The sequence below is a fragment of the Canis aureus genome, chromosome 17, assembly GCF_053574225.1.
Source record: "Canis aureus isolate CA01 chromosome 17, VMU_Caureus_v.1.0, whole genome shotgun sequence".
Classification (NCBI taxonomy): domain Eukaryota; kingdom Metazoa; phylum Chordata; class Mammalia; order Carnivora; family Canidae; genus Canis; species Canis aureus.
In genome coordinates, this window is record NC_135627.1 from 59680831 (window position 1) to 59698934 (window position 18104).

Below are 18104 nucleotides of genomic sequence, written 5' to 3' on the forward strand. Positions count from 1 at the left end.
GGCACATAGTGAGCACTCAATAAATATCTGGTGAATGATCAATGGGTATCTTTTCTCTCTGGCAATCAAAATCCATCACTGCTTTAAAGAAATCTACATAAAATTTGTCTATTCCAGTAAACCATCTATTATCAGTCTAGTTTTAAATCAGTTCATTTTCCACTTCCCATTAGCAACTATTTATACTTTGCATTTGATTAATACACTCTTATTATGTTACTTTGCAAACACTTCCAAATCCTTTTTTCACATGCTCAATTTTCAATGAAAATACCTCAAATTCTTGGAGCGCCTGGGTGGCTCAGTTGGTTGAGCATCCAATTCTTGATTTTGTCTCAGGTCATGATATCAGGGTGGGATTGAGCCCTAAGTCAGGCTCCATGCTCAGCAGGGAATCTGCTGGAGATTCTCTCCCTGTCCCTTTACCCTACCCACCTCCCTACCCCCGTTTGCACTTGCTCTCTCTCTAAAATAAATCTATAAGAATATAAATAAAAAATAGAATACCTCAATTTTTATATATTGTGTATGCTGCTCAACAGCGCCTCACGTACTGTAGAAAGCTAGATAATTGATGGGCAGGCTACCTCCTTTTAAGACATTCTCTGGACATTGGGATCTGCCTTGAAAGGGAGTTTGGATACATAGATAGAACTATTTTTTGCTATTTCACTCCTATATTATGTGACTTTGAGTAAAATCGTTTTCTTCAGTGCTTAGTTTAAGAATAAATTAAGAAACTGTTGCCTAAAGAAAAAACATTTTAAAGTTACAGAAGCATCTATATGTTGGTACGTTTCTCCAGAAATAGTTAATGTAAAAGTTCTAGACTGGTCAATTTGAATCTCTTTTCTTTTTTTGTTATGGAATGCTTCACGAATTTCAGATCATCCTTGTGCAGGGGCCATGCCAACGTTCTCTGTATTATTTCAGTTTTAGTGTATGTGCTGCTGAAGCGAGCACTGAATCTCTTCACATAAAGAGATTTCCATAGAGATGTTCATGTAGCAAAGAAACTGAAATAGTGTTATGTAGAAAATATCACCAATCCTACAAAGATCCTTTATTTCTTCATAGAGAGGAACCAGAGATAATATCCTGATTTTTGCTGTACTCCTTAGTTGTCTCATGAAAGAATTAATGGAGTAGAACACATTCAAGGAATTGTTGAGGTGTCAGAATAAGAATATACAAAGTATAAGACTATTTTCTATAATGGATTTTTAAATAGATGAAGAGTCCTGTACTCTCTAACTTCTTTGTCCATATGTACTATCTTCTGGCCATAATAAAGTTGGGCAACCTAAACGAAAAAGCAGTTTCTAAGGATGCCAAACTAATAGCAATTTCTGGATCATTCCCATTTCTTCCTCTGTGGAAATCTACAACTTGTGGGTTGCTCTGCATATTTCCCCCAAGCCCCAAAGTGTTACGTTGTCAAAGAAAACTTGTCAGGTAATATTACTATTTGCCTTCATATCATCATTCTAAGTACATACAACATCAAATATTAACATGAAAATATGGCGGAGAAGAAAAATATCAAGCCATAGAATTGAGTTTTAGTTTTACTGACATTTATATATCACACTTCCTGTTTATGATTTCAGAAGTGTGGCCATGCAGTGCTTCTATTAAAAACTGAGTGATTAAGAATAGTTTGAGAATTACAATGACAACTTATCCAAAGGAAAAAACCCACTACACTTACTGCCACCTTCATTTGTGGAATTGCTATTTTTGTTGTTTAAGAAGTTGAATATTTTTCAAACATTATTTACTAACAATGTAGTTAAAAAGAGGAACTTGGTGGTCTTGTGTCCCTAAAATACACACACACACACACACAATAGTTGCAAAAATTTTCCTTTTTCCTCCTTTTTAGATTTCAGTTTCCAGTTGGGTTATTGTTATGTGTTAATTAGGGTACCACCTGAAGGAAGGAAAGGGTAGAGGTGAATGTACTTCTTAAATAAAAGCCCCTTTCTTTCACTGTTTATTTCTATTTGAAGAATAACCATGTGAGTGTATTTTTTGGTGTCCACTTCAGAGTTTGTGTGTAGGGGTGTGGGTGTAGAGAGAGAAAGAGCACCCAAGTGAACAAATGACTCTTAGCTAGCCTTACAAATCTATGTTCTCATTTCTTATTGGCCACACAGATAAACTATTCCTAGCCTCCCTTGTAGGCAGGTGTGGGCATGTGACCAAGTTAGAGCCAATGGAATAAGAATGGCAGTTATAACATGCACTACTTTTGAGTCTCCTAAAAAACACCCCTCCTAATGGCCTGGAACAGACAAGACCCCATCAGGAGATTCTGGAAGCTTGGTACTGAAAGCCGAGGTCCTAGAACACCTTGGAAACTGAGTACTAAACTACTTGTTTATTTTTAGCAAGAAACTTTCTTACTATGGCAGATATAATTTGAGCCATTATATATTTTGGAGTTGATCTGGTATGGCAATTAGCCTACCCTAAATTAATACACAAAACTTGTATTTGCAGTGTCCCTATGATGCACAACTCCATTGGGCACTATTTACATTGTAATGTATGTAAATGGCATTTCCTGAAGCAGGATTAAGAAGCTCCAGGTATGTATACATATGGATATACATAAATCTTCACCCCAGGGGCTATGCAACAATGTAGTTCTGGCAAATTAACTCCAACTACTCTCTTGGGTTTTATTTCACACAAGCATTAATTTGTATAATTTTGTGTCTGTGCTAACAGATTAAGGTGGAATGGATCATCCAACAAGAATCTTTAGGGGAAAATATATACGAAGGATACAAATCAGATCTCTTTCTTAGATTTGTTCATCTGTTAGCTACGTGCTGTACTGTACTTATAACCTAATACCCTCTGGTATATATTAGGCTGAGAGAGAGTGTTAGGATCCCGCATCTGCCCCTGCCCACTCCAAACTTACTGCTAATGACTAATAAAAACTTTTCTGGGCTTTACTTTCCTCATCTGTAAGATGAGAGTTGGACTACATGACCTCAAAGATCCTGTCACCAAAATTCTCCTATTGATGACTATAATGTCGATATAATGTCATTTGATACAATTGATATAATGTCAATAGCTATGGAGCTATTGGTAGAAATAATTGTTTTTTTTTTTTAATTTATTTATGATAGTCACAGAGAGAGAGAGAGAGAGGCAGAGACACAGGCAGAGGGAGAAGCAGGCTCCATGCACCGGGAGCCTGACGTGGGATTCGATCCCGGGTCTCCAGGATCGCGCCCTGGGCCAAAGGCAGGCGTCAAACCGCTGCGCCACCCAGGGATCCCAAGAAATAATTGTTAATGTGAGTGTTCTTTGGATTCCAAATTGATTCTATAGAGGTCCTTGAGTTTTTAAAAAAGATATTTGCACCAAAGAGGCAATCCAAGAGGCACAACAGAGGTTCCATTTTTTCCCTAAACAATAATTACTAAGTTGAAAGGGTTTTTAACTCAGAATATTTTTTAGGGTAATTTTAAATTTCTGATTTCTTTACTCATGGGTGGAAAAGTACCAATGCTAATGCATAAGGTGATATCTATTGAAATAATGTATCATATTACAAAAAAAGTAGCAGATCATATAATCGTTCACTGAATTTAGTAGTTACACCTTAAATTTTATTTCTCCTACTTGTATGTTTATGCTCTAATGTTTCAATGTAGTAATAGCTAATATTATAGCAAGTTCAGGATCATGGCAAAATCACCAAAATTCGTAGTTATCTTTGTCATAATTAACACACTAAATCACATTTTTGGTATAGCTAACAGAAATGAACCTTTGCCTATCTGTCTGCTGTTGGGGCTTTAATCTTAGAGATTTCAACTTTGTTAAAGCTAAAATATACATTATCCAGACTTGATTGCAGGCATGGAATTGGCTTTACTTCTCTTTTACTGCAGGAGAGCTGCAGAAATATGGCCCTCAGTCTGGGATGATACTATTTTTGGAAGGAGAAAGGATAGGCTCTATAACATTGTCCAAAGTGGAGTTTTTATATTAACAGAAAGCCATGTAAAGGTTGGAGTAGATAGAAGGAATTTTTTTTAGAAGAGTAGATAGAAGGATTTTTTTTTTTCAAACAAAAGGAATAATACAAAAGAGAAAGCTTGTACTAGTATTTTGAGTACTAGTAGACAAGTATAGGTTCTAAAATATCCTTTACAACATTGCAGAAACTGGGGAAAAAATCTTTAGAATGAAGGCATGGATAAATGGATAAATACATTTTGGTATATCCTTATGTTGGAATGCTGTGCAGATATTAAGAACATTTTAAAAAGTATTCAATAACTTGAAAAAATGGTCACTAAAAACTATAAATCCTTTATCTCTATTGAACAGGAATCAGTTTTATTCTTTCCAACTATTTCTTCTCCATCCCCAATATAAATAGGAGCATAATGGAAAAGATTAAGATTTTATTTATTTGAGAGACAGAGAGTGAGCGAGAGAGAGAGAGAGAGAACACGGGCAAGGTCGGGGACAGAGGGAGAAGCAGACTCCCCACTGAGCAGGGAGCCCAATGTGGTGTTCAATCTCAGCACCCTGGGATCATGACCTGAGCCAAAGGCGGACGCTTACCCAACTGAGCCATGCAGGCACCCCATGGAAGAGATGTTTAACAGAGAGATGCATAGACAGTGAATTTTAAAGCCTGATGTGATTTTAGAGATCATTTAGTCAAAATACATCATTTTGCAAAGGAAACTGATATTCTGGAAAATGAAATATCTCACCTAAGGTTTTCAATCCCTTTAGCACCGTCACTTGCTAAAACAGGTTCTCTTACTTCCCAAATTTGGGATGTTTTACTTTCTACTACAATGTGCTACGTCGGAGATTGGGTCAGACCAGAGTATAGAGAGTAATGAAGGGAGGGCCGAAATCTAGGAATCCTAGTCTATCCTTTCTTTTGGAGGGGATGCTAATGACTAGTCCTAAAAGATCTATAGAGATACCTATATGTATGTAGAGATACCTATACTTCCTAATAATTCTAAATCTAACTTTTTTCTTCTCAGTAATACAACTTCAAAAACTCTTGGAGTAGAACCCAAATCATTTCTTTATAAGTATTACCATATAAGTAATATTGGTAAGGGAAGTGCTTAGATTACAGTTTAGGACTATTTATTCATTTGCTTTTCTCTGTCTCTCCCACTAGACTATATCTTCCAGGAGGACAGACCTCTATCTTTTTTCAGTTGACTCCAGCACCTAACAAGTGTTTGGCACATAAAAGATGTTCAATTAGTATTTGATGAGTGAATTAATAAATGATAGCTATTATAAAGCAATAATCCTTTATTAGGCTAGATTTCTTCTGAATATTTTCTCAAGTTTTGCAGTTCCATCACCAGTCTAAATTTATTTATTTATTTTATTTTTTAAAGATTTCACTAAAAATCTATTCATGAGAGATACACAGGAAGAGGCAGAGACATAAGCAGGGAGGAGAAGCAGGCTCCCTGTGGGAAGCCCAACATGGAACTCATCCCAGGACCCCTGGATCATGACCTGAGTCAAAGGCAGACAGACGCCCAACCACTGAGCCACCCAGGTGCCGCTGAATTAATTTTAAAATTAGGTGAACTTCCTCTGTTCACAGGCTCTGTATTTCAGTCTAGAACAACAGAATTATAGCATTAATTTAGGCACTCTTAAAATTCTTGTGCCAAATTTACTTAGTTTGGGAATGGCCTTGGCCTGCAATTTTATTTAGATTCTATCCACAGATGAATGTGTACATCTATATCATAGTGGTATACTTGTGAAATTAGACTGGTGATCAGTTGGGCTAAGGCACTGTTGGGTAAGCATATCTGAAAATAAGAAAAAAGACGGTGATACCTTAGGCTGAAGTAAGTATATATTTAAACTTACATCTTCAAATGAAGTGTAAGTTTTGAACCTGCCAAAAGTACATATTTTGAAGAATGAATTTCTTCCTTTAAGGAAGGTAAAATATTTAAACCTAAACTTAAATATTAGCCTAATTTTAAAAGGTAGTCCACATAAATTTTTCTTTTAGATTTATTTTCAGTATAAAAGTATGTAGAAAATTAAAAGATTTCTTATAGCAAAATTTTTACAAGATGAAGAATCTTAAAAATATTGGCCTCTTAAGCTCATTTCTAGGAATCTATTCTAATTTAGGAAATAATCTGAAATGCTAAAACAGATTTAAGCATAAAAAAAGTTCATAGCAAAAAAAAAAGTTCATAGCAACATTGCTTATAAGAAACTAAGGAAAATTGCTTAAATGAGCGCTTAAGGAAATACTACTCAAGGAATGTTATGCAGCCATTGAAAATGTCTCTGAGGAGTTTTAAATAACTTCAGGAAATACTTCTGATATATTGCTATGAAAAAAAGCAGCATACTCAAGTACTTTAAATTTCCTAAGCTTAATTGCATGGAAATATGTCAACCTCAATAGTCAGTTGCCTGTAAATAAAAATTATTGGTTATTTTTTCTTGCTGTCCTTTACAAAAGATGTTTACTTACTTTATTTACATATTTTCAAAATTTTCTTCACTTGTACTTTTATAATCAGAAAAAGAAATCCATTACTTGTCATGGATATATGTTTATATCCCAATGATATGTTTTCAGTGTCATCACATGAATTTAAATATTGCTGACCAATAGAAAAGTTTGATATTACTTAAGTTCAAATAATGGAGTTTCCAAAGCAAATACTGATACATCTCCTAGGAGTTGTAAAATTATAATGGCTTAATATAATTTAGTAATGATTTTAAGATAGCAGGCTCTCAGTATGTTCATGGATGATGGAGATGGTTAGAGGAAGGGCAGTTCAATTAATTTACCAGGTTCCTTGAATTTGTCACTTAAGTAGCACCTCTCCCACCAAGAGCTTAATGATATAGTGTCAAAAAGCTGTCCATAAAATTGCTCTTAATTTGTGTGGTGCCCTTTTGCAAACTATTTTTTTTTTTTTTTGTACTTCAAAAAGAATAGTCTCTTATGTGCTCATTTTTTTAAAAACACAAAAGAGAAAAATTTGTTCTTACCTTGTTTATTTTGGTCAGTGTGAGCTTCAGGTAAGATTCTGTAATCTGACATCACTAATAAAAAAGGTTTCTTGTGGAAATAACTGGCAATAGTACTTACCTTATAGGCTTACTATAAGTTCTAGAAGTCATGTATGTGAAGTCCCTAGCACTCATTGCACATAGGCATTCAGTAAACCGTGGCTATTGATATATAATACTACCATGACATCTTATTGTTACATTCTTATATATAGGGTGAGCTGAAAAAAATAAGTGCAATCTATTTAAAAATATTATTCTAGACTTCCAGATAAAGATCGGGAATAAAAGCAGATCACAAAATCTTCCTCTCTAAATATCTTATAATACAAGAAAAGCAAACAGTAAAAATTCCTTTAAAAACAAAAAATGAAAAAAATAAAAAATAAATAAATAAATAAATAAAAATTAAAAAAAAAAAATAAAATAAAAAAAAAAAAAGGGGGCTCCCTGGGTGGCTCAGTGGTTTAGCACCTGCCTTTGGCCCAGGGCGCGATCCTGGTGTCCCGGGATCTAGTCCCGTGTTGGGCTCCCGGCGTGGAGCCTGCTTCTCCCTCTGCCTGTCTCTCTCTCTCTCTCTCTGTGTCTATCATGAATAAATAAATAAATCTTTAAAAAGTAAATAAATAAATAAAACAAAAAACGTTCAGGACATCTGGGTGGTTCAGAGGTGGAGCGTCTGCCTTTGGCCCAGGTCATGACCCCGGGGTCCTGGGATTGAGTCCCGCATCGGGCTCCCTGCATGGCACCTGCTTCTCCCTCTGCCTGTGTCTCTGCCTCTCTGTGTCTCTCATGAATAAGTAAATAAAATCTTTTGAAAAAAAAAATGTTCACAACCTAAGCCAATGAAGACCAAAATAATACTATTATTTCAAAACAAATACGAAAAAAAAAAAAAGACAAAACAAATACGCTTGGAATATCAAGAAATGAAACATAGCTGGAAATCAAATTATCAACATAAAGGAAGACTGGCAACCCCAGCACATTCCCCTAGTCCATTCATTCTTCTGTTCTCCTAGATGATTACGCCTCATCTCTTCTAAGTCTCTCTCATCTCCCCACTCTTGACTTCAGACTCTTATTGATAAATAGAAGCTGTCACAAGAAACTCCTCTTTCCTAACCCCGTCTACCAACTTCTCCTCCTCTGTATTTATTTGGTCTTCCTTTATAAAGGATTAACTATCCCTGTTCCTAAATAAGGCATGCTCACCCCCTCCCTGTGCCCCCATTCCATGTTTTCTTGTAAAGTCAATGGTTGTGTTCCTGTGATTATCTCCTCCATTTCCTGCATCCTCATTTTCTCTCTTTACTGGATGATTCTAACCAGTAAACATACTGTAATGTTTCCCATTCTAAATACAGCATCACCTCATGTCCCCCTCTCCTTACTAAGCCCATTTTTCTACTCCCCTTTATAACAAAACTGTTCAAAGACCGTGCTTGTAGTTTCCACTTCCTCGCCTTACATTATCCCTTCAGTCCATTCCAATTACAATTACTGTTTCCACAACCCCACCTAACCGCGCTTGTTGAAATCACGGATTACGTTCTTGCTAGATCATTTTCTTCTTAGGTGTTTGGGACACCAGCATATTCCTCATCCCTTTTTTTCTTCTCCATCAACATTTATTTTCCTTGGATCATCTCATCAAAAAAAACTTTTTTTAATGCAGATGTTCTTAGGAATCCTAAAATTTATACTCTAGCCCTCTTATCACTGTTGAACTCTGAACTCCTGTCCAACTGCCTACCTAGGAACTGCACTTAGATGGCTAGTAGGGACGTCAAAGTTAATACACTCAAAACATCTTAATTTTCTTCTCCCCCTCAATTTACTTCTCTCCAAGTCTTCCCATAGGTCAATAAATGACAATATTTTCATCCCTTTGCTCAAGACAAAAATCTAGAAGTCATCCTTAATTCCTTTCTGTGCCAGCTACTAAGCTGTTATCTCTTTTTTTTTTATTTTTTTTTAAATATTTTATTTATTTATTCATGAGAGAGAGAGAGAGAGAGAGAGAGAGGCAGAGAGAGAAGCAGGCTCCATGCACCGGGAGCCCGACGTGGGATTCGATCCCGGGTCTCCAGGATCGCGCCCTGGGCCAAAGGCAGGCGCCAAACCGCTGCGCCACCCAGGGATCCCCTGTTATCTCTTAATAATAAACCCTTCCACACTCATACATTTTGTGATGCTAGGATGAGACTCTGCAAACTACATTTCTATTTTGCCAGCTGAATTCTTGCTGCATTCTGGTAATAAAGTGTGTTAGAGAAAGACTGAAAATCAAAAAGAGAAGGGAGAAGAACTCACTACTTCTTGTTGGCGTTCTGCACCTGTCAAGGTTGCCCTAGTTATGGACCTTCACCCTCACAGTGGCAGTCAGCTCCAAATTTCAACTATTTTTCACTCTCCTAGAACCAGCCCCAACATACCCTATGTCTTCTGAGGCCAGGGTTCCAGCTCTGCTGAGTCTCCCCTATTAACTTCAGGTCTTCCTTGTGTTTATCCAGTACTAGAGGTAGTGGCTGCTTCCTGAAGTTAACGCTCTTATTTCAGTGCTCCCTTTTTGCATTTTCAGTTCTACAGCACCTATCTGACCAATTCTTTATACTCAGTTATCGCTGTTGAAATATTTAGCGGCAACCAGAATAACTCCTTTGAAGCATACATCATTTCCCTGCTTCTTATCACACTTAGAACAAAATTCAGCCTCCTCCCTAGGGCTGACAACCCCTTTTGTGATCTGTCCTGTCTACTTCTTTTGTCTCATCTCTCACCACTTTCTGGTTACTCATTTGGTTCTAATGATTCTGTCTTGAACATACCACTTTCCCACTATAAGACTTTTGTACTTTCTCTTTTTCTGCATCTGGATTGCCCAGGTCTTTCGCTGGCTTACTGCCTCACTTCATTTAGAGCTCTTCCCAGATGTCATTTTACAGAGACAGGCCTGCTCTTACATTCCATCTAAAATGCACAATTCCTTCCCCTATCCTTCCAATTTCTTACCTGGGGTTCTTATTACTACTTGACATTGTTGTAAGTTTATTTCTCCCTCTCCAGTCCTTAACTGAAAGCTTATTCATGGCAGGATTATGATCTTATTTACCACTGGTGCTAGCACTCAATAAATTCCAGTTGACAAATGAATTGAATAAATTTCAGTGAATATAAGAGAAAAGTAGACCAAAGTCATTGCAAAGAAAATCATATGTGAGACCAAGATAACATAAGCCTGATTCATCTCCCTGAGTACATAATACAAGTGAATCAGAAAAAGCACATAAAGATGCAACAGAAGAGAATTTCCACAAAATAACGAAAGAACTGAATCTGCAGAAAATAATGGACATGTAGTATTCAGTATTGTGGCATATCCTGGTTAAGCTACTAACCATAAAGAATGAAGGAAAAACTTTTCAGACTTCCAGGCAGAAAGCTAAATAACTTATCAAGAGGGAGGAAATCGTGCTGGCCTTAGACTTCCTCTAAGCAATATTCAAAGCCAGAAAACAAAGGAAAAATGTCTGTGCAGTTTCAAGGCAAAGGCAGCGTGACCCCAAACCATTACATCTAAATAAGTTCATTTGAGAATTGATGAAAAAGGCAAACACAGAATCCATGGATCCTTGTAGGAAAAAAAAAGAAAAGAAAACAACTACTTAGTGAAGAGCAAATAACTGATCAATCAAAATTAATTAAGTAGGATATTGAGAATCAAGCCAGATTGTAAGCACTGGATTAAGATACAGATTGAGACCAAATCATCAAAGAAATTAGAATTATAATTAACATAATAAACATTAAATAAACATTAAGCCTTGTTTTAATAAACATTAAAACCGTGACTTTGTAAAAATAAGGATGATGTAAAAATATATTTTTCATAGCAGAGTCTATTAGCATTTCTGAACTTGAAACATAGATAAAAAAGGTCTCCAAACTCTTTTTTAAACTTCAGATATTTTAGGAAATAAGATCTCTTGTAGTAAAGAAACATTTTCCTAAAAGTTCAGCAATTCCTTCAGTTTATTTTACCACTACCAAATTACTTCACATTTAATACTTTTTAACTTATAGTGTACGTTTGATCTTAAATATATTTATATAAATGCATAGAAATATGCCTACAGCAACATTCATTTAAAATTGATGGCAAAATCTGTTAAATGTTCCTGTAACTTTCTCTATTGTTTAAATTACTTATAAGTGAACCTGTATTATTTTTATGAACATTTATTATTTTTATAAAAACACCTTTATACACAACAGTGTGAATTCCTTAGTACTACTGAACTGTACATTTAAAAGTAGTTAAGTTGGTAAATTTTATGCTATGTGTTTTTTACCACAATTTAGAATAAAAAAATATTAAGTATACTGTTATAAAACTTATAAAATAGATCCAGCCATTATAGCTTTACAGATGGATTTTGACTATGCTAAATTTTTATTTTTTCTTAAAGATTTTAATTTATTTGATATATTGAGAGAAAGCACAAGCAGGGAGAGCAGTAGAGGGAGAAGCAGACTCCCCGCTGAGCAGGGAGCCCCATGTGGGGCTTGATTCTAGGACCCCGGGATCATGACCCGAGCCCAATGCAGAAGCTTCACTGACTGAGCCACCTAGGCTCCCCTATACTAAATTTTTCTTAAATCAACTTTTCCACCAAAGGCTACCTTTCAGAATATACCATTCATGTAATACTCTCTACTTGCCTACACTTTATCTAATTTGATTTTTTTTAAAGATTTATTTATTTATTTATTCATGATAGACATAGAGAGAGAGAGGCAGAGACACAGGAGGAGGGAGAAGCAGGCTCCATGCTGGGAGTCTGACGTGGGACTCGATCCCGGGACTCCAGGATCACGCCCTGGGCCAAAGGCAGGCACTAAACCTCTGAGCCACCCAGGGATCCCCTCTAATTTGATTTTAAAAAACAGAGATTATTCACTGGTAGACGTTGTTGTAAACATACAAAATGAGAAAGTACTAATAAAGAGTAACTAATATGATGTGTTACTTTATTAAATATCCTAGTGTTGTAAGAATATAAATGTATGTCATTTGATTTACATATTTGGGAGGAGATCTTTTAATTTTAATGATTTATTTTTCTGATTGTTAAAAAATAATTTGTGCTCATTTTCTAAAAAGGAAAAGTAAAATTACCATAATCACACTTTGATATATTTTCCCCATCCTTTTTCTATGCATATAAGTGCATTTTCAAATAAATGAGAAGTAGTTTTACAACCTAAAAAATTTAACTATACATTGAATTACTCTATTAGTATTTTTCTGTGGCCCTAAGTAGTTTTAGTTATTGCATAATATTCCATTAGATTGATCATCATGTCTCATTTAACCACTCCGTTACTTTTGAATATTCAGATTTTTTCCTCCGTATAGATACTGTAGTGAATATATATAAATCTTTGACTTTGTATTTATTTTTTTTAGGATTGGTTCCTGGAAGTGGAACTACTGTATCAAAGATTTGGACATTTTTAAGACCCAAGAAAGGTAATATAGTAATAAACGTGATTGTAAATTTGAACACCTTCTTAGCAACACTAGTTACTAACACTTATCTTCAATCTTTGTCAATCTGATGGGGAGACTCCGTGTGTAATTGAATTTGATAAAATTGCAATTTTGCTCATATACTCACATTAATAACTTTACTGCCTCAAAGATCTAATATTCTTTGTCTTCTCTGTGATGCTTACTCAGCTGGTGAAGAAATGTATTTTTTATTGACTTTGGCAATATTTCTTTTAAAATAAATTATATTTTGAACACATGCAAAGGTGAAGAAAAATAGTATAAGGAAGGATCCAAATTATTTTACTTAGTAAAAAAAAAAGGTGAGATTGTATTTAATTCTTAATGTAGTGGTAAATAGAGCATTATTACTATAAGCTAGCAGTATCCTATTTTACTTATTGAATTTATTTCTTTATTGAAATCATATTGGATTTATTGCTTAATGTGCCATTTTCACTATAGCACTTTCCAAAATGCTTCCTAAATGCTTAGCTTATAGTCAAGAAAAACATTTACTAGATAACTACTTTGAAATAACTACCTCAACCTTGCTTTCATTCTCAATGCCTTAGAAACAGACTTGCTTGCCTACGTTAATTTTCTTTCATGTTATCATTACTATGAAGTCATTCTAGAGATAGGGTAATAAGCATCCTGGCATGCAGGGAAATAGCATCTGTAAAACTATATGGCGCAGTATGGTTGGGGTTCTTCCTCCCTCAGAATCTCATTACGTAATTTAAAAATGTTTACTTAAGCTCCTTTGGGCTGCCTCCATGGTAGCTATGAAATCACAGAATTAGGAACAGTTTGGGGCCTGATAACAAAGTCTATTAGTTTAATGTGAATGCTGTGTCAGTTTCTTTTTTATCATTGCTGTATAAGAACCTTTAAAAACAAAGATATATTTTATTCATTTTACTTTTTAGAACATGTATGCTTCTTCAAAAATCGAAATACATAGAGGGGTTCATAAATATATGTTTGCTCATTATCTAGATGTGCTTATTTTAAAATTTGTATTCCATACTATATATTCCCACAATGTGATTCTGACTCAATAGAACTATAAATAATTATGCAGAATGACCAAAACATGTAGAGGTATTAGCCCTCAGGAGAGCATGAATTATTAAAATTCTATTTCTAAGCCAAGAAAGCACTATTTATTTCTAAGTCGTAAATGAAATCTTTCTAAGAGAACATCAAATATGTATAAATTATAATATCAGCTTTAGGAGAATTTAAAAATATACTAGGTTATAAGAAAAGATTTTTTTATTTTGATTACTCAAAGAAAGGTAGTATTTTCACTTCCTTAGAGAACTCTTGAGCCTCTTTACCAAGCAAATAATTATGTGTACTGGTTTTAAAGAAAAATAATGCACTGTGCCTTGTAAACATGGAAGAACAGTCATTTAAATTTTGCATAAAATCATCAAATGGTTTATCACCTTCAAGGCAACATGCAGATTCTTATTAGATACCTAAAATCTCACATCCCTTTTGGAACTACTGAGTTTTATGAGTAAACAAGCCTAAGTCAAGATCCTGATACCTAAAAACATAGCTCTTTTAAAGAAATGTCATCTTAATTATGTAACATGAATTTGTTATAAAATACTTTATTGGGATACTCTCTATAGCATTTTGCTTGTTAACCCTGAGAAGTAAAGACATGTCACTGATGGCCTTCCCAGTGATCTAGTGAGGTACAAAGTCAGGGATAATTCAAGGAAGGAACAGCAAAAACTTTTAGGACCTGATCATCACTTTGGAAGTATAGCCACTGTGGGGGGGTCCTGCCTGGATTGGGAGAGAGAGGTATCTTGTATAGGGGGCCTGGCCTGGAGTGGGGAGAATGGTCAGAAGGGAGGAGGAGGAAAGATTATGAGACCAACTGCCTACTGGGTTGGTTTAGAATTAGCTTTGCTGTAACAATGGAATGTCTGCAATTTTGTATCTCATTCTGATATCAAAAGACAATATTTGGTTTCTTATGTTTAAACATTTTTAATATATAATACATTGTTTATAAATCTGTTTATCTGTATAATGTGTGGTGATTTTAAGCACATTGCAAATTCTTTGATGCTCTTTCCCTTAAAAGATAAGAGTGTAATTCCCCTCTCTAGAATGTGTATGGCAGTAGTGATTTTTCACTAACGAACAGAATCCAATGGGTATGATGCTGCATGACTTCTAAGAATAGGTTGTAGGAGGTGATACAGCTTTACCTGGCTCTCAATCTTGAGACACTGGGAACCCAGCAACCCTGCTCTGAGAAAGCCCAAACCGGAAGGAGAGGACATTGTGCAGGTGTTCTGACCTGTAGTGCCAGCTAAGGTCCCAGTCATCTGTGAGTACTGATCACCAGCCACGCAAGTGAACAAGCCTTCGGATGATGCAAGCCTCCAGCCTATGAGCTGTCCCAGATGAGGCCAAGTGGATTAGAGACAGGCTGCCCCTGCAGAACCCTCCCCAGATTGCATATCCAAGTAAAGTAGTAAATTCTGGGGTGATTTGTTTTGTGCTTGAGTCCCTGTTTGTAGGGACTAGTTCTAGCTCAGGTTAGCTCTAACAAGTAGGAGGGAGATGGAGGAAGCAAAAGAAAATGGTTTTCCTCCACTTTTCCTTGTTTTCTTAGCCAGACTGAGACCTTAGCACCTCCTAGTACTAATTGTTGGCAATAAAGTATGGTTTTCAAGTGCCGTTAGGAAGAAAAAAAAAATACCATAATGGGGACCTATCTAAACTCCTTTTCCTTAAAGGCTTAGTTATGTGAGCAGGGAAAAGAGAAAGGCTGAGTCTGTTTCTCCTTTTCTTCTCCCCAAGGTATCCCTAGTTTCAGAAAAGAAGGGAAAGCAAGATTTAATCATTTCCTGCCCTCATCTCTCTTCTGAATTCAAATCTTTGGAAAGGTGCTTTTTTTCCTTTCTTTTTCAAAACTGAAAGAATACACAGACTTTTAAACCCTATGAAGAGACCAGACCTATAGTGTACTTTCATTCCTTATCAAGGAAGCAGGATTCACTGACCAAAGTTATTATACACTAAAGACACCATTCTGTCTTTAGTCACTCATCAGTGTCCTGTCCTTGAAAGGTTCCTCTGGCTCCTCCCCTTCCCCTAAATATAGGCATTTCCCAGGGTTCTCCTCGCAGGCCTCTCTTCACTTGACACAGGTCCATCTTATACATCCCCATGATTTTAGTTACCGTCTATATTGTAATGACTCCAGAGAGCCAGCCTTTACTTCCAACCCTCCTGGGGATAGTTCCCTGATGGCTCAAAGTCCACAGGGACAGAAGAACGTTCTTCCTCCTGGACCTGAGGCCCACTCCTCATCCTAGTCCACACACTGCATTGGGAACCTGGGGATCTCCTGCCTTTGCCCCACACAACTGGTTTCCCATTCCACCAGCTCATTGTAATTACTTTTCTCTAATTCCTCTTCTATCTCCACTGGCATTAGGTACACAGCAGTGGTCCCAATCCATTCTTACTTAGATTACGGGCTGTTTTACATTCCATTTTCAAGTCTCCAGGACCCCCAACCAATGTAATCTTTTCAAAGACCTGTAATCTTTTCACACTTGACCATGCATTTCCATTAAAAAAAAAAAAATCCTTTCTTGGTTTTCCCTTTCCTATATAGGTTTAATCCTGAGACCCAGTAATCCTTTACTCATAAACTCCTTGAAAATGTGTGCAAAACTGTAATCCAGATCTATAGATACGTGTTTCTGGAGAGAGGCCCCATTGCTTCCCATAGGTTCTCAAAAGGGTACCTGTCTACGAAAAGGTTAAAAGCTTGTAGGGCTCCGGATCAAGTTCAGAGTGGCCTTCTGTCCAGCTTGGCTTCTCACCTGCCTTCACTCCCTACCCCCCCACCCCCCTTCTCCCTCTCTAGTTCCAGGCCTTGGTCACTCACTGCTGCTTCGTTTTCTCAGCTTGGGAGGCCCTGTCCTCCCCCAGCGGGCCTAACTTTCGCCGCCCGGGACACCGCCTTGCCTTCTCTCTTTCAAGAAACACTCCAGGTCGCACTCCCTACGGAAAACTGTGTGGGGCCGGGCTGACTGGGTGCGCACTGACGGCTCCAAGAAGCCAGCCTAGCAACTGCTCCTTTTTAGCATTTACCCCTTGGATTTCCCGACTGGGGTTGGGGGAGGGGTGGATGGGAGAAAACAAAAAACAAAACAAAACAAAACAAACCATAAAGCCTGTAAAACGAGCAATGACCGGTCGTGTTTGTGCAGCGCTTACACACTGCAGAACTCCGGGCTGGAGTGTACATTTTTATAGCACTTTCTGGGCAGGAAGGCCTCGGACGGTAGACGCGTGATTTAGATTTGTTGGGAGCGCTGATGCTAGGTAGACGCCGCGCACCCCTTCCGCTTAGAGGACTCCACGGGAACTCTCCGCTCCTGCAGGTTTCCCTCGGTTCACGCCTCGGGCCTGCGAGACGCTGGGCGCTGGGCGCGGGTCCGGCCGACGGCGCCTCCCGCTCCCGGGTCTCGCCCCGCACCCCCACCTGCACCTGCCCCTGCCCCTGCCCCGCACCTGCCCCGCAGGGCCCGGCGACTTTGAGGGCGCGTCCCGGCCGCTGCACTTGCAGCACGGGCTCTAACCGCCGCGGCTTTCCTGCTTTTTACCCCCAACAAAAACGGTCTTTTGAATTGTCGCGGAAACCGAGCTGCTCGCCGCGCCGCGCCCGGGCCCGACGGAGGGGACTGCGCCGCCAGCAACGCGCCGACTTATAAATAGCGCGCGCGGCGCTGAGTCACCGAAACCCCGAGTTTCCCCGAATAGCGCGGGGCGGCGGCGGCGGCTGGAGCCGCGACCCCCCCGCCCCGCCCCTCCCCCTCCCCCCAGCCGGGAGCCGCGGGGGGCCGGCACCAGCCCCCGCCCCGCGCCGCGCGCTCGCACAATGGGACGCGGCGGGGGCCGGCCCGGGCCTCGGGGTGCCCGGGGGGAGGCGCGGCCCCGCGCGGCGAGGAAAGCCCGGGCCGGCGCCCACCCGCCCCCCACTCCCCGCTCCGAGAGGGCTGCGGCCGCGGCGGGCGGGCGGCGGGCGGCCGTGGGGGAGGGGGCGGAAGTGCCGCCCTGCGGCCGGGCGCTGACGTCACCCCGCGGCCGCCCGTCGCGGGGGCGTCTGGCCGTCACGTGACGCCCCGCCCCGCCCGAGCCCGCGCGCGCCGCCCTCCCCCGGCGCCGACTCCCCCTCCCCCGCCCTCCCGCCCGGCTCCGCTGTCAACAGCGCCAGCTCCGCCCCCTCCCCCGCGCCCCGAGTAACCGCCACGGCGGCCGCTCGCGCACCAGCCCCGGCCCCGGCCCCGGCCCCGGCCCCGGCCCGGAGGAGGCTCGCCCGCCCCCGCCCCGCCCCGCCCCCGCCGCGCCCGGTGCGTGGGCCCCGCAGCCGGGGGTGCGCGCCCGGGTCTCCTCCGCGCAGCCCTCGCGCGGC

General features: G+C 39.3%; 1 protein-coding gene, 1 long non-coding RNA gene and 1 other non-coding gene across 11 annotated transcripts in view; 1 reads left to right on the forward strand and 2 right to left on the reverse strand.

The window, feature by feature from the left end:
* Window positions 1-18104, reverse strand: part of LOC144288107 (uncharacterized) — a 128095-nt gene that overhangs the window by 109525 nt on the left and 466 nt on the right. The window lies entirely within an intron of this gene.
* The window catches only part of LOC144288110 (uncharacterized), a 60152-nt gene that overhangs the window by 19616 nt on the left and 22432 nt on the right, over window positions 1-18104 (forward strand). For 3 of the 8 annotated variants that reach the window (XR_013356094.1, XR_013356097.1, XR_013356095.1), the window contains exons 7-9: window positions 2506-2594; window positions 5415-5581; window positions 12554-14684. This is a non-coding gene — a long non-coding RNA (uncharacterized LOC144288110). Of the gene's footprint in view, window positions 1-2505; window positions 2595-5414; window positions 5582-12553; window positions 14685-16593; window positions 16870-18104 lie in introns of those variants that run through there. The other 5 variants (XR_013356096.1, XR_013356098.1, XR_013356100.1 and 2 more) reach the window with 5 other exon arrangements.
* Window positions 858-963, reverse strand: LOC144288198 (U6 spliceosomal RNA). Its single transcript, XR_013356170.1, has one exon. It is a non-coding gene; the product is annotated as a U6 spliceosomal RNA (small nuclear RNA).